Raw genomic sequence first — 12500 nt, 5'->3', positions numbered from 1 at the left:
CCAAAGGCTAAACGTGAGAGGCTGCAGGGTCGACTCAGAGAGGTCTATGCATGTGAGAGGCTGAAAGCAAGGTCAACTCGGAGCGGTCTATGCATCGGGCGCGCTTGGGGCGACTACCAGTGCCAACCCCTTATCCCGCGACGCGTCCGACAAAGAGAACGTTCCAAGGCGGCAGAGGAGGTTACCAGCCGAAGGATGCAGTAGCAATAACAGGTATAGTTCCGCGGCGGCCGAGAAGACTCACCGCATAGGAATCGGGATGCGAGGCGAGGGATGCGGCGGGAAGGCCCCGACGGCTAAACGGAAGAGGCTGCAGGGCCGCCTCGGAATGGTCCAAGCATCGGACGCGATTGGGACGACTACCAGTGCCAACCCCTTATCCCGCGATGCGTCCGATACACAGATAGTTCCAAGGCGGCCGAGGAGCCTCACCGCATATCAATCGGGGTGCGAGGCGAGGGATGGGGCGGGAAGGCCCCAACGGCTAGACGGAAGAGGCTTCAGGGCCACCTCGGAATGCTCCAAGCATCGGACGCGCTTGGGGCGACTACCAGTGCCAACCCCTTATCCCGCGATGCGTCCGATACACAGATGGTTCCAAGGCGGCCGAGGAGCCTCACCGCATAGCAATCGGGGGTGCGAGGCGAGGGATGGGGCGGGAAGGCCCCAACGGCTAGACGGAAGAGGCTTCAGGGCCGCCTCGGAATGGTCCAAGCATCGGACGCGCTTGGGGCGACTACCAGTGACAACCCCTCATCCCGCGATGCGTCCGATACGAAGATGGTTCCAAGGCGGCCGAGGAGCCTCACCGCATAGCAATCGGGGTGCGAGGTGGGGGATGCGGCGAGATGGCCCCAACGGCTAGACGGAAGAGGCCACAGGGCCGCGTCGGAATAGTCCAAGCATCGGACGCGCTTGGGGCGACTACCAGTGACAACCCCTTATCCCGCGATGCGTCCGATACGAAGATAGTTCCAAGGCGGCCGAGGAGCCTCACCGCATAGCAATCCGGGTGCGAGGTGGGGGATGCGGCGAGATGGCCCCAACGGCTAGACGGAAGAGGCTGCAGGGCCGCCTCGGAATAGTCCAAGCATCGGACGCGCTTGGGGCGACTACCAGTGACAACCCCTTATCCCGCGATGCTTCCGATACGAAGACAGTTCCAAGGCGGCCGAGGAGCCTCACCGCATAGCAATGGGGGTGCGAGGTGAGGGATGCGGCGAGATGGCCCCAACGGCTAGACGGAAGAGGCCACAGGGCCGCCTCGGAATAGTCCAAGCATCGGACGCGCTTGGGGCGACTACCAGTGACAACCCCTTATCCCGCGATGCATCCGATACGAAGATAGTTCCCAGGCGGCCGAGGAGCCTCACCGCATAGCAATCGGGGTGCGAGGCGAGGGATGCGGCGAGATGGCCCCAAAGGGTAGACGGAAGAGGCTGCGGGGCCGCCTCGGAATAGTCCAAGCATCGAACGCGCTTGGGGCGACTACCACTGCCAACCCCTTATCCCGCGATGCGTCCGATACACAGATAGTTCCGAGGCGGCCGAGGAGCTGGGGGATGCGGCGAGATGGCCCCAACGGCTAGACGGAAGAGGCTGCAGGGCCGCCTCGGAATAGTCCAAGCATCGGACGCGCTTGGGGCGACTACCAGTGACAACCCCTTATCCCGCGATGCGTCCGATACACAGATAGTTCCGAGGCGGCCAAGGAGCCTCACCGCATAGCAATCGTGGTGCGAGGTGGGGGATGCAGCGAGATGGCCCCAACGGCTAGACGGAAGAGGCTGCAGGGCCGCCTCGGAATGGTCCAAGCATCGGACGCGCTTGGGGCGACTACCACTGCCAACCCCTTATCCCGCGATGCGTCCGATACACAGATAGTTCCAAGGCGGCCGAGGAGCCTCACCGAATAGCAATCGGGGTGCGAGGCGAGGGATGCGGCGAGAAAGCCCCAACGGCTAGAGGGAAGAGGCTTCAGGTCCGCCTCGGAATGGTCCAAGCATCGGACGCGCTTGGGGCGACTACCAGTGACAACCCCTTATCCCGCGACGCGTCCGATACACAGATAGTTCCAAGGCGGCCGAGGAGCCTCACCGCATAGCAATCGGGGTGCGAGGCGAGGGATGCGGCGAGAAGGACCCAACGGCTAGACGGAAGAGGCTTCAGGGCCGCCTCGGAATGGTCCAAGCATCGGACGCGCTTGGGGCGACTACCAGTGACAACCCCTTATCCCGCGACGCGTCCGATACACAGATAGTTCCAAGGCGGCCGAGGAGCCTCACCGCATAGCAATCGGGGTGCGAGGCGAGGGATGCGGCGAGAAGGACCCAACGGCTAGACGGAAGAGGCTTCAGGTCCGCCTCGGAATGGTCCAAGCATCGGACGCGCTTGGGGCGACTACCAGTGACAACCCCTTATCCCGCGACGCGTCCGATACACAGATAGTTCCAAGGCGGCCGAGGAGCCTCACCGCATAGCAATCGGGGTGCGAGGCGAGGGATGCGGCGAGAAGGACCCAACGGCTAGACGGAAGAGGCTTCAGGGCCGCCTCGGAATGGTCCAAGCATCGGACGCGCTTGGGGCGACTACCAGTGACAACCCCTTATCCCGCGATGCGTCCGATACACAGATAGTTCCAAGGCGGCCGAGGAGCCTCACCGCATAGCAATCGGGGTGCGAGGCGAGGGATGCGGCGAGAAGGACCCAACGGCTAGACGGAAGAGGCTTCAGGGCCACCTCGGAATGGTCCAAGCATCGGACGCGCTTGGGGCGACTACCAGTGACAACCCCTTATCCCGCGACGCGTCCGATACACAGATAGTTCCAAGGCGGCCGAGGAGCCTCACCGCATAGCAATCGGGGTGCGAGGCGAGGGATGCGGCAAGAAGGACCCAACGGCTAGACGGAAGAGGCTTCAGGGCCGCCTCGGAATGGTCCAAGCATCGGACGCGCTTGGGGCGACTACCAGTGACAACCCCTTATCCCGCGACGCGTCCGATACACAGATAGTTCCAAGGCGGCCGAGGAGCCTCACCGCATAGCAATCGGGGTGCGAGGCGAGGGATGCGGCGAGAAGGACCCAACGGCTAGACGGAAGAGGCTTCAGGTCCGCCTCGGAATGGTCCAAGCATCGGACGCGCTTGGGGCGACTACCAGTGACAACCCCTTATCCCGCGACGCGTCCGATACACAGATAGTTCCAAGGCGGCCGAGGAGCCTCACCGCATAGCAATCGGGGTGCGAGGCGAGGGATGCGGCGAGAAGGACCCAACGGCTAGACGGAAGAGGCTTCAGGGCCGCCTCGGAATGGTCCAAGCATCGGACGCGCTTGGGGCGACTACCAGTGACAACCCCTTATCCCGCGACGCGTCCGATACACAGATAGTTCCAAGGCGGCCGAGGAGCCTCACCGCATAGCAATCGGGGTGCGAGGCGAGGGATGCGGCGAGAAGGACCCAACGGCTAGACGGAAGAGGCTTCAGGGCCGCCTCGGAATGGTCCAAGCATCGGACGCGCTTGGGGCGACTACCAGTGACAACCCCTTATCCCGCGATGCGTCCGATACACAGATAGTTCCAAGGCGGCCGAGGAGCCTCACCGCATAGCAATCGGGGTGCGAGGCGAGGGATGCGGCGAGAAGGACCCAACGGCTAGACGGAAGAGGCTTCAGGGCCGCCTCGGAATGGTCCAAGCATCGGACGCGCTTGGGGCGACTACCAGTGACAACCCCTTATCCCGCGACGCGTCCGATACACAGATAGTTCCAAGGCGGCCGAGGAGCCTCACCGCATAGCAATCGGGGTGCGAGGCGAGGGATGCGGCGAGAAGGACCCAACGGCTAGACGGAAGAGGCTTCAGGGCCGCCTCGGAATGGTCCAAGCATCGGACGCGCTTGGGGCGACTACCAGTGACAACCCCTTATCCCGCGACGCGTCCGATACACAGATAGTTCCAAGGCGGCCGAGGAGCCTCACCGCATAGCAATCGGGGTGCGAGGCGAGGGATGCGGCGAGAAGGACCCAACGGCTAGACGGAAGAGGCTTCAGGGCCGCCTCGGAATGGTCCAAGCATCGGACGCGCTTGGGGCGACTACCAGTGACAACCCCTTATCCCGCGACGCGTCCGATACACAGATAGTTCCAAGGCGGCCGAGGAGCCTCACCGCATAGCAATCGGGGTGCGAGGCGAGGGATGCGGCGAGAAGGACCCAACGGCTAGACGGAAGAGGCTTCAGGGCCGCCTGGGAATGGTCCATGCATCGCACGCGCTTGGGGCGACTACCAGTGACAACCCCTTATCCCGCGACGCGTCCGATACACAGATAGTTCCAAGGCGGCCGAGGAGCCTCACCGCATAGCAATCGGGGTGCGAGGCGAGGGATGCGGCGAGAAGGACCCAACGGCTAGACGGAAGAGGCTTCAGGGCCGCCTCGGAATGGTCCAAGCATCGGACGCGCTTGGGGCGACTACCAGTGACAACCCCTTATCCCGCGACGCGTCCGATACACAGATAGTTCCAAGGCGGCCGAGGAGCCTCACCGCATAGCAATCGGGGTGCGAGTCGAGGGATGCGGCGAGAAGGACCCAACGGCTAGACGGAAGAGGCTTCAGGGCCGCCTCGGAATGGTCCAAGCATCGGACGCGCTTGGGGCGACTACCAGTGACAACCCCTTATCCCGCGATGCGTCTGATACACAGATAGTTCCAAGGCGGCCGAGGAGCCTCACCGCATAGCAATCGGGGTGCGAGGCAAGGGATGCGGCGAGAAGGACCCAACGGCTAGACGGAAGAGGCTTCAGGGCCGCCTCGGAATGGTCCAAGCATCGGACGCGCTTGGGGCGACTACCGTTGCCAACCCCTTATCCCGCGATGCGTCTGATACACAGATAGTTCCGAGGCGGCCGAGGAGCCTCACCGCATAGCAATCGGGTTGCGAGGCAGATTATTGGGAAGGGAACCCCCTGGGATGCGGCTCAAGCAGTGCCCAAAGGGACTGGAATGCGGAATCACATCGAGAGACCCAAATGCTATACGAGGGCTCAAATCGAATTATCGATTTGGCCACGACATGGACGCATCGGAACGACTACCTTTGCCGAACCACTCGCAATTGCATCCATACCGAAACCAATAGACATTTCCGTTAGAGCCCTCGCATAGCATTCGGGAATCTCGCATGCCCCTCTAAATCGACCAATGCTGGCGCTCAACGAAAATCCGAGCGCTACCACCGTTCGAGCGCCAGCATTGGTCGAGTTAGAGGGGCACGGGGGAGAATGCTCCAGTCAACACCTCCCCTATATAAGTTATTTGTCCGATTCTCGCACAACCGTAGTCTGCCTCGTCGAATCAAACAACGGTCCCAGATTCCGACTTCCGTTCCGTAGAGACCCAAAAGCTAGATGGAGGCTCGCAAGAAAGAGAGTCGGCGCATAGCAATCGGGTTTCTCGAACGTTTAGGGACCGAGCTCACTTGCGGATAGGGCAAAATCCGCCAAGCAACCCAAAAGCTAGACGGGGGCTCGAATCGAATCGCCTAGGCGGCCACAACAACGACGTGTTGGATCGACTACCAGTGCCAAACCATTCAGCAAGACTAGTCTGTGTCGAGGCCGGATAGAGATTCTCAGAGAGCGCCCGTATAGCATTTAGGAGACCTGCCGCGTCCCTCACACTCGACAAATGGTGGTGCACGTTTATAAATCCGAGCGATCCCAACCCTTTCAAGCACCAACATCGGTCGAGATAGAGGGGCACGGAGGGGGCTGCGTGAGACAACACAGTCCCCTATATAAGTTATTTGTCCGATTCTCACACATCCGAAGAATGGTCATCAAATCGGACAACAGCCCAAACTTCCGACTTCCGTCCCAGAAAGCCCAAGAGCTATCTAAAACGTTCATGGCCGGAACTCGATCGCGGCTATACCAGTCCGCCAAGCAACCCAAAAGCTAGACTGGAGCTCTAGTCGAATCACCTCTGTGGCCATTGCAAGGACGTGTTGGAGCGACTACCATTGCCGAACCATTCCGCAGGTCGAGTCCATACCAAGGCCGCATAGAGATTCACGATGAGCTCCTGCATAGCAATCAGGAGACTTGCCGTGTCCATCACAATCGATAAATCCTGGTGCAAGATTTTTGCATCCGAGCGCTCCAACCAGTCGAGCACCAGCATCAATCGACATAAACGGGCACGGGGGGAGGATGCTCGAGAACACTACCTCCCCTATATAAGTTATTTGTCCGATTCTCAAGCAGCCGAAGTCTGGTCATCGAATCGGGTCAAAGACCACAACTTCCGACTTTACCCACAATGCAAGTCATCGAATCGAACATCGGCCCCCGAGTCGGACTCCATGCGTATGTCAGGTCATCGGACCCAAATTCCGCCTTCCTGCGCATGGCGGGCCATCAATATCAACTCGGTCATCGGACCCAAACTCCGCCTTTCTGCGCATGGCACGCCTTCAAATCGGTCATCGGACCCAAATTCCGCCTTCCTGTGCATGGCGGGCCATCAACATCAACTCGGTCATCGGACCCAAATTCCGCCTTTCTGCGCATGGCACGCCATCAACTCGGTCATCGGACCCAAATTCCGCCTTCCTGCGCATGGCAGGTCATCGGACACAAATTCAGACCTCGCCAATATGCCTACGTATCGAATCGGTCATCGGACCCAACTTCCGACTTCATCCATACTGTAGGGTCTTTGAGGTTGGCGCGGTGCGCTCAACCCGGGGAGTCGACCCATCGAAGCATACACCTCCCCTATATAAGCTATTTGTCCGATTCCCACACCTGTGTAGTTTGCACCTCTGACCAGGACATCGACCCCAACTTCCGAACTCGACTGCAACGACGGCACCAGCGCCTTGGTGCGCACCTTGCGACGCACAGTCCCAACATTCGCCTTCCTGCACATGGCAGGTCATCGGACCCAAATTCCGACCTCGCGAGTATGCCTACATATCGAATCGGTCATCGGACACAACTTCCGACTTCATCCATACCGTAGGGTCTTTGAGGTTGGCGCGGTGCGCTCAACCCGGGGAGTCGACCCAACGAAGCATACACCTCCCCTATATAAGCTATTTGTCCGATTCCCACACCTGTGTAGTTTGCACCTCCGATCAGGACATCGACCCCAACTTCCGAACTCGCCTGCAACGACCGAACCAGCGCCTTGGTGCGCACCTTGCAACGCACAGTGCCAACATTCGCCTTCCTGCACATGGCAGGTCATCGGACCCAAATTCCGACCTCGCGAGTATGCCTACATATCGAATCGGTCATCGGACCCAACTTCCGACTTCATCCATACCGTAGGGTCTTTGAGGTTGGCGCGGTGCGCTCAACCCGGGGAGTCGACCCAACGAAGCATACACCTCCCCTATATAAGCTATTTGTCCGATTCCCACACCTGTGTAGCTTGCACCTCCGATCAGGACATCGACCCCAACTTCCGAACTCGACTAAAAAGACCGCACCAGCACCTTGGTGTGCACCTTGCAACGCACAGTGCCAACATTCGCCTTCCTGCACATGGCAGGTCATCGGACCCAAATTCCGACCTCATGAGCATACCTACTAATCGAATCGGTCATCGGACCCAACTTCCGACTTCATCCATACCGTAGGGTCTTTGAGGTTGGCGCGGTGCGCTCAACCTGGGGAGTCGACCCATCGAAGCATACACCTCCCCTATATAAGCTATTTGTCCGATTCCGACACCTGTGTAGTTTGCACCTCCGCTCAGGACATCGACCCCAACTTCCGAACTCGCCTGCAACGACCGAACCAGCGCCTTGGTGCGCACCAAAAGTGCGCACTTTTGGAGGGCACTTTTGTGCGCTCCAAAGGTGCGCACTTTTGGAGGGCACTTTTGTGCGCTCCAAAGGTGCGCACTTTTGGAGGGCACTTTTTGGAGGGCACTTTTGTGCGCTCCAAAGGTGCGCACTTTTGGAGGGCACTTTTTGGAGGGCACTTTTCTGCGCTCCAAAGGTGCGCACTTTTGGAGGGCACTTTTTGGAGGGCACTTTTCTGCGCTCCAAAGGTGCGCACTTTTGGAGGGCACTTTTTGGAGGGCACTTTTCTGCGCTCCAAAGGTGCGCACTTTTGGAGGGCACTTTTTGGAGGGCACTTTTCTGCGCTCCAAAGGTGCGCACTTTTGGAGGGCACTTTTGTGCACTCCAAAGGTGCACACTTTTGGAGGGCACTTTTTGGAGGGCACTTTTCTGCACTCCAAAGGTGCGCACTTTTGGAGGGCACTTTTTGGAGGGCACTTTTGTGCGCTCCAAAGGTGCGCACTTTTGGAGGGCACTTTTTGGAGGGCACTTTTGTGCGCTCCAAAGGTGCGCACTTTTGGAGGGCACTTTTGTGCACTCCAAAGGTGCGCACTTTTGGAGGGCACTTTTCCTGCGCTCCAAAGGTGCACACCTAGGTGAGCACCTTCGACCACACCTTGTAGCACACCAAACTCTGACTTTCGACTTCATCCGCAATGCAGGGTCTTTGAGGTTGGCGCAATGCGCACAACCAGGGGAGTCGACCCATCAAACCCAACACCTCCCCTATATAAGCTATTTGTCTGATTCTCATACATGCGTAGCCTGCAGGAGCAATTAGGACATCGACCCCAACTTTCGGCTTCTAAACGAAAACAAGGTCTTTGAGGTTGGTGTAATGCGAACAACTAGGGGAGTCAACCCATCAAACCCAACACCTCCCCTATATAAGCTATTTGTCTGATTCTCATACATGTGTAGTCTACAGGAGCAATTAGGACATCGACCCCAACTTTTGACTTCTTAACGAAAACAAGGTCTTTGAGGTTGACGTAATGCGCACAACCAGGGGAGTCGACCCATCAAACCCAACACCTCCCCTATATAAGCTATTTGTCCGATTCTCATACATGTGTAGCCTACAGGAGCCATTAGGACATTGACCCCAACTTTTGACTTCTTAACGAAAACAAGGTCTTTGAGGTTGGCGTAATGCGCACAACCAAGGGAGTTGACCCATCAAACCCAACACCTCCCCTATATAAGCTATTTGTCTGATTCTCATACATGTGTAGCCTGCAACAACGATTAGGACATCCACCCCAACTTCTGAATTCGTCTGCGTTGACCGCACCAAAGGTGCACGCCTTGGTGCTCACCAAAATCCGACTTCCGACTTCTTCTGCTATGCGGGGTCTTTGAGGTTGGCGCAGTGCGCACAACCAGGGGAGTCAACCCACCGAATGCAACACCTCCCCTATATAAGCTATTTGTCTGATTCTCATACATGCGTAGACTGCAGCAATGATTAGGACATCCACCCCAACTTTTGACTTCTTAAACAAGACAGGGTCTTTGAAGTTGGTGCAGTGCACACAACCAGGGGAGTCGACCCATCAAACGCAACACCTCCCCTATATAAAGCTATTTGTCCGATTCTCATACGTGTAGTCTGCAGCAGCGATTAGGACATCGACCCCAACTTCCGAATTCGTTTGCATTGACCGCACCAAAGGTGCACGCCTTGGTGTGCACCTTGGAGTGCACTTTGGTGCTCACCTCGGTGCACACTTTGGTGTGCACCTCGGTGTGCACCAAAGGTGCGCACCTTGGAGCGCACCAAAGGTGTACACTTTGGAGCGCACCACATAGGGTCTTTGAGAGGTTGGCGCAGTGCGCACACCAAGGTGGGTGTTGAGGTGCGTGCCGAGGTGGGTGGGTGCTAGGGTGCGCTCCATGGTGGGTGCCAGGGTGGGTGCGTGCTAGGGTGGATTCCAAAGAGGGTCATAGGGTGGGTGCCAAGGTGGGTTGGTGATATAGTGGGTTCAAAGGTGGGTACTAGGGTGGGTTCCAAGGTGGGTCACAAGTTGGGTGCCAGGATGCGTGGGTGTTAGGTTGGGTGCCAAGGTGGGCTCCTGCGTGGGTGGGTGCTAGGGTGGGTTTCAAGGTGGACGCGAGGGCGGGTGCCAAGGTGGGTAACAAGTTGGGTGTTAGGATGGGTGAGTGCTAGAGTGGGTGCCAAGGTGGGTGGGTGCTAAGGTGGATGCCAAGGTGGTTCACAGGGTGGGTGGGTTCTAGGGTGAGTTCCAAGGTGGGTCACAGGTTTAGTGCTAGGGTGCGTGTCAAGGCGGGTGTCGAGGTGCCTGGGTGCTAGGGTGTGGATGCCAATGTGGGTCATAGGGTGGGTACTAGGGTGGGCTGCAATGTGGGTGCCAAGGTGGGTAACATGCTCGGTTGGTTCTAAATTGGGTGTCAGGGTGGGTGTGCACCCACCTTGCCCGAGGTGGGTGCCAAGGTGCCAGTGTGGGTGGGTGCTAAGGTGGATGCCAAGGTGGGTGAGAAGGTGGGTGATAGGTTGAGTGGTAGGATGGGTGGGTGCCAAGATGGGTCACAGGGTGGGTGCAAGGGTGGGTAGGTGCTAGGGTTGGTGTCAGGGTGGGTGGGTGCTAGGTTGGGTTCCAAGGTGGGTGCGAGGGTGAGTGTCAAGGTGGGTCACAGGTTAGGTGCTAGGATGGGTGAGTGCTAGGGTGCAAAGGTGCCAGGGTGGGTGCTAGGATGGGTCGATGCTAGGGTGAGTGGCAAGGTGGGTCCACAAGTGTCAAGGTGGGTGCCGAGGTGGGTGCCAACTTGGGTTCCAAGGTGGGTGCCAAGTGGGCGACTGCTATGGTGGATGCCAAGGTGGGTCACGGGGTGGGTGCCAAGTTGCTAGGTTGTGTTCCAAGGTGGGTGCCAACGTGGCTGCTAGGGTGCGTGGGTTAAAGGGTGTGTCACAACGTGGGTGCCAGGATGGGTGCGCACCCACACTGGCCAAGACGGGTGCAAGGTTGGGTTCCAAGCCCGGTCACAGGCTGGGTGCTAGGATGGGTGGGTGCCAAGGTGGGCACCAGGGTGGGTGCACCCACCCTGGCCAAGGTGGGTCACGGGGTGGGTCCTAGGGTGGGTAACAGGGTGGGTACTAAGGTGCGTGCCAAGGTGGGTCATGGGGTGGGTGCCAAGGTGGGCACCAGGGTGGGTGTGCACCAACCCTAGCCAGGGTAGGTCACGGGGTGGTTGTCGGGGTGGGCGTCAAGGAGCCAAGGTGGGTGGCAAGTAGCCAAGTTGCGTGCCAAGGTGGGTGTCGGGGTGGGTGCCAAGGATCCAAGGTGGGTGCCAAGGAACCAAGGTGGGTGTCTGGGTGGGTGCCGAGGTGGGAGCCAGGGTGGGTCCCAAGGTGAGTGCAAAGGTGGGTGCCAGGGTCAAGGTGAGTGCCAATGTGGGTTCCAAGGTGCCAGGGTCAGGGTGAGTGCCAATGTGGGTTCAAAGGTGCTAAGTTGGGTGCGAGGTTGGGTGCGAGGGTGGGTGGGTGCCAAGGTGTGCTAGGTGGAAGCCCGGGTGGGTCGGCATCCCATGGGTGTCGAGTTGGGTGCCTGATGGGTGCTTCTTGTCAAGTTTTAGTCGTCGGGACTCATTTCGAGCCTTAGAGGTCGTTTCTTGTCCGGTTGCCCTGTCTTCGACCTGGGAACCCAATTTTGGTCCTCGGGTCCCATTTTTTTTTGTCTCGCATCCCACTTTTGGCCTGTGGCCTTTTCGGGGTCGATTCTCGTTTTGGGCATCAGAGCATGTTTCTTCTCCTAAAACCCAATATTTGTTTATTAAGTCTCGGAACACATTTTTGTTCTCGTGGACCCATCATGGGTCTTGGAACGCATTTGTGGTCCTTGGGTCCCATTTTGCATCCCGAAACTTGTGTTTTGGTGCTTGATCCCTATTTTGGGTGCCCACCTTGCACCAAGTGCGCACCCGGGGCAAACCGAGCGCCTTGGTGCACCGGGGCAAGATCGAGCGTGCACCCGAGGCGCCCCGAACATGCACCAAGGTGCACTCGGCCCACATGTGAGCGCAGGTCGTTGCGCCCGAGGTGGTGTGTGGGCACCGCGTTGCAGACGGGACACTGCACGCACACGACGCCCCGTCCAGGTGCACGCACGTAGGCCGGGCCGGGTGCACACCCGACGCCCTAGCAAGGTGCGCGCACCCGGGCAGGGCTCACACTTGGCGAACGGGGCGCACTTCGCGAGGGAGGGTGTGCACCTCGACGGGGGTGGGTGGCCGGGGTGGATTCGCACGTGGGTCGCGGTTTGCTAAGTACACACTGCGACAAGCTCATAACGGGTGCGATCATACCAGCGTTAGTGCACCGGATCCCATCAGAACTCCGCAGTTAAGCGCGCTTGGGCCGGAGTAGTACTGGGATGGGTGACCTCCCGGGAAGTCCCGGTGTTGCACCCTTTCTTAGTTTTTCGCCGGGCGTCGCAATGCTATTTGAATAAACCTTTTGCCCGTTTGCGTTCTCGTCGGGGCCGGGCCGGGCCGGGGTGCGCTGCCCGCACTACCGCGCGCGCGGGGGCGACACCGAGCGCGCACCCGAGGCGCCCCGAGCACACAGGCCACGGTGCAACCCGGGCGTTGTGCGCGCACCCCGGTGCGCCCGAGGTGCTGCGCGCGCACCC

General features: G+C 59.0%; 1 non-coding gene across 1 annotated transcript; it reads left to right on the top strand.

Moving 5' to 3' along the window:
- The first annotated feature begins 12160 nt into the window (after window positions 1-12160).
- Window positions 12161-12279, top strand: LOC131869945 (5S ribosomal RNA). Its single transcript, XR_009368313.1, has one exon. It is a non-coding gene; the product is annotated as a 5S ribosomal RNA (ribosomal RNA).
- Window positions 12280-12500: the final 221 nt, after the last annotated feature.

Source organism: Cryptomeria japonica, unplaced genomic scaffold, assembly GCF_030272615.1.
Source record: "Cryptomeria japonica unplaced genomic scaffold, Sugi_1.0 HiC_scaffold_273, whole genome shotgun sequence".
Taxonomy (NCBI): Eukaryota; Viridiplantae; Streptophyta; class Pinopsida; order Cupressales; family Cupressaceae; genus Cryptomeria; species Cryptomeria japonica.
Note: the sequence above shows the minus strand (reverse complement) of the source record. Positions and strands in the feature narration are given on the sequence as shown.